The 4,521-nt window shown below is 35.6% G+C and overlaps 1 long non-coding RNA gene across 1 annotated transcript; it reads right to left on the bottom strand.

Moving 5' to 3' along the window:
- Nucleotides 1–1,307: 1,307 nt before the first annotated feature.
- LOC132141880 (uncharacterized) lies at nucleotides 1,308–3,588 on the bottom strand. The gene is made up of 3 exons (XR_009433950.1): nucleotides 3,335–3,588; nucleotides 2,567–2,666; nucleotides 1,308–1,570 (listed from the first exon to the last, which is right to left on the bottom strand). It is a non-coding gene; the product is annotated as an uncharacterized LOC132141880 (long non-coding RNA).
- Between the last annotated feature and the right edge of the window lie 933 nt (nucleotides 3,589–4,521).

Raw genomic sequence — 4,521 nt, 5'->3', positions numbered from 1 at the left:
AGTGTATTATATAATTTTCATAAGTCGTTAAACCCATGTCAAAAAGCGGCACAACGGGATAAGGAGGGTGGATGATTAGCGAGGGATACCCGGTTCGTCTAACCGTCACAACATAGCCTATCGTGTGAACATATTACTGACCATTTGATAATTTAATTTATAGTCTATATTCTACTGATAACTTAAACTATGTTAAAATAAATGTTACTGTAATAATTTGAGGAATGTTTCATTTGCATAGAACGTGTTGTCTTTCTTAACGCTGTAATGCACCTTCATGTGAAGTGGAAAATCGATTCATGAGCAATCGATGCCAACTAATTCAGCACCCTGACTTTGGACAGCGCTCTTGTAACGTCGGACATAAGAGGCAGCGTGTTAAGAAGCTTCCTAAGGGACACTTCGGGGAACACACTTAGAAACATCAACAACTTTGGTAAGATATAACTTTCGATGTCTTCTTAGCGCGCTAAGAGTGAACGTTATCGGGGAACCGGGCCCAGGTAGATTCCTCTCATTAAATACAAGACACATTTTTAAGATTTTTTTTTTTTTGACCAAAGACAAATATATTTACTAATCAAATGATGTGCTTCTAAAATTTACATTGTATATTACATTGTGTTTTAAAGTTAAAATTGTTCACATTTGTGTTTCTGTGATTTACCATTCTCTACCATTTGAACTCTAGGAATAAAAACAGAAAGAATGAATGAATGAATGAATGAATGAATGAATGAATACATAAAGCATAATGAACATGCATAGTTTTGTAAGGATCTTCCTTTATTTATAGATATGTCAAACTCATTTAAAGATGTACCCAAATTACTCTGTCACTAAGCTCGTTTTTGCCACCATAAAGAATAAAAAGGCAGTTATGTTGTAAACGTTAACTATTTTCAGTATGCAAATGAAAATGCTTTTATTAAAAAACAAAACAGTAAATACAGTATGTTTTTCAGAGAACACTGGAAAAATTAAATTGACCAAAATGTAATACAACACAATGTAAATGTTTCAAACTCACAAAATAACACCATAAAGACATGCATGTCAAGTGTGCAATATCATCTATAAAACTCTATCAGCACAGCATCAAATAAACACTGATATCCGAACAATGGAAGACAGAGAAAGTGTTCAGGAAAACAAACACCTGATACCTTTGACAATGACATCATGAATTCCCTTCATAACTGGAACTAGGGTATGACTGTGTATGAATATCTCCTTTACTAAAACTCCTGATGAGAACTGATGTTTTTTTTAATGATAAAAGCATTAGGAAGACACCAAGTAAAGTTTACTGTATGAAGCTTGAAAAAGAGAACACAATGCTTTATCAATACGAAAAATACTATTTTTAACTTTTGTTTTCATCACTGGTTCTGTAATGTATTCATTATGAGCTTATAATTAAAACAAAGTTACATCTTCTGCAAAAATCAAACCACTGAAAAGTCTAATCACTGATCCAGGGACCATTTCTGTGTGTGTGGGGGATAAAGAGTTAACGAGGTGAGTCCTTGTGCATGATGGAGAACTACAGTGTTATCTGCAAACAATCCTGTAAGACAGAAAGGAAGGAAATATTATTAAATTACATTCAATTTATACATTACACTGGGCTTTGTTTAGACCATAAAAGGAGCCTCTGTAAAAATGCTGTATAATTAAATGTTAAATGCATCCATTATTGAAAGCAAGTAATTAATAGCAAGCTATAGTCATATGAATTCTTTTGATAGTGTCAGATGAGACAATATCATACAAGTGTTAAACTGAATTATTAAGACTGTGATGTGCGACCGTGTTTAGGGTTCATTTTTAAGACTTTGACCCTGTCCAGATACCCACACTTGCAGTCTTGGCCACTTGAGAGTGTGTGTACGTGACAGTGTGTGCACACGACTGTCCCCGGTCTTAATAATGCCAAAGCGCAGCGTCCTTAACACACACTAAACCTCTCCAATACTGCTCCGGAGTGCTATCCAACGCTTAGTGTATCCCATCATACATCATGTTTTGGAATAAATCGTCAGACTTTTTGCCGAGATCTCACAAGAGGTCACGGAAAGCTGTCCAATGTACAGTATGTGAAATATTGATAATTAGATATTAAACATCTCTGTAAACACATAAGTGTCCCATAAGGCAGTGACTCCCAATCCTGGTCCTGGAGAACCCCAACACTGCACATTTGAGATGTCTCCCTGATCAAACACACCTGATTCAGCTCATCAGTGAAGACTCCAAGACCTCAAAAGTGTGTTTGTCAGATAAGAGAGACACCAAAACCGTGCAGTGCTGGGGTTCTCCAGGACCAGGATTGGGAACCACTACCATCAGGTCATGAAAAGTTCGACACACACTTGTGGTCATCATGCTCACTTGAACACTAGGCCAAATACAGGAAAGACGTCAAATAAATAATCAAGTGGTCAAGTGCAAAGATGGCAAGTGTGGGTATTTGGACAGTGCAACAGTTTAAGAAACAAAAAATGCTGTACAAATTATAACAGCAGGAATGTTTGATAAAAGGGACAAACTATCACAGACTTACTGCTGCAAATGTCTGCTTCCGCAGCTTTCTGCCTTCTCCATTTCTGAAGGAATACGTCTCCAGAAACACCACTGGGCTGACTGCCTTTACGTCTTTTCAGCTAAAAAATAAAAATAAAAATAATAAAAAAGATGAGAGAAAATAAAATTTAATTATATACAGAATGTTAATAATGATCTGTGAGCAAAATATTTAGATATAAACTGATATGAATGAACTGCAAGATGGAAAAATATTTTTTTTTATTATTTATTTATTTTTATTTATTATTTTTTTTGGATTTACATTAAAAGGTATTAAAAGCATGGTACAGAACATATGATTACTGTGATATCTGTCATATGAAAGCACATAAAAACATTATGGACAACATTGGTGATTATTGTATTGTTGTATTGATTATTAATATACCATAGTAAAACTACAGTTACAGTTACTAATGTCCCGTTTACTGTGTTTTAACTTCACATTTCATTTATTACTATTGTAAGTGTCGTGGTTACCATGATTTTACTACAAATACAACTTACATCATTGATCCTGAAATTAATATAAAATGGATCGGTCTATGGCACGTCACGTGACAGATAGAGTTTAATCACACTAATTAGCAGCTGTGTGCATTTATTTAAACACAATGAAACTCAAAGACAGCCGCGGATGATCGATATAATATAGCGATTAAACATATGGTGCTAATCTGATTAATGAAGAAGATAGAATACATTTTATAAAAGGCATTAAAAGAGCGTATTTACGACTACTCACCCAAACTGTGGAACTGATAGCAAGTATCGCGATGTGTGCTGAATGAGACTTCTTGAACGTGCTTTCATAGCGATAAACATCTCATGTCCTCGTGTCGAAATTCTGACGCCAAAAGTTTCCCACTGAAAGCAATGAAGGTCGTAGTGCGTCGATATTTCGACGCCGAGAGGCACATTTGGCGTCTAAAAGGTGACGCTAGGGGCGCTTGACCATGCTTCGGTTTTTGACGCCTTTGGAGTGAGAATGGGTTGCAACACAAGGCCAACAGCCACTAGGAATTGTTCATAGACTTATGATTCAGCAATTCTGGCTGAGGTGATCTCCATCACATCCCTCACAAATTTAATTCATAATTAAGGCAGTGGACTTCAAAGCAGGCATTGGATGCCACTTGTCTGCATGACTATGAAACCAGATTATTAGCCAAGGCTTTGATACAAATCAAACAAGTTATTAAAGTGTTAACCTTGTAACCAAACAATGAAACATGGCTTACATTGATGGAAGGGGAAACACTGTTAGAAATCACACCTTTTCCACAGTTAAGAAAATACCATCCATTTTCCAGTATAAAAGAGATGCCAGCGGCAGAACACATGCTGTTAGAGATAAGAAGATGCTTGATCAAATGGCTGTGCCCAATGAAAGAACATCTACAGTTTGGCCAGTGAAGTGTTTCCAGCTAAGCTAATAACTGTTCCTTTTCTTTGGCAGGAATTCTTTTGATAAGTGTAATTACATGTGAACTGCATGAATAGAGTCTGAACAATAGTCTGGTGTTAAAACATTGAAGTTTTTTTTTTCTTTTTTTTTTATGAAACAACCTGAAGAAAATATGAATTCTTGCTCGTGCAAAACTTGCCAAAACAATGGTAGTGAGTTGTGGGTGGATTTTAGAACATTGAAACATAGCTGATAGGTGGTTATTCAAAAAGTCAAAAAGCCCACCCTTAAGTTTCTGTATATTTTGGTCTCTAGATATGGCTAGATAAGTCCCACTAGATAAGTCCCATGTGCCTGTAGTATCATCTGAAAATCACATCACTTAAAGGCAATAGCAGCCCTATCTTCAACAACTGCATGGTTCCAGGCAGTTTTATCATTAAGCTAAAATAATCATGTATTAAAAGCATACATAGTAATAAGTAAGCAATAAAGTACTTTAAGTTGAAGTTTTCAAATGACTA

Source organism: Carassius carassius, chromosome 6, assembly GCF_963082965.1.
Source record: "Carassius carassius chromosome 6, fCarCar2.1, whole genome shotgun sequence".
Lineage (NCBI taxonomy): Eukaryota > Metazoa > Chordata > Actinopteri > Cypriniformes > Cyprinidae > Carassius > Carassius carassius.
Note: the sequence above shows the minus strand (reverse complement) of the source record. Positions and strands in the feature narration are given on the sequence as shown.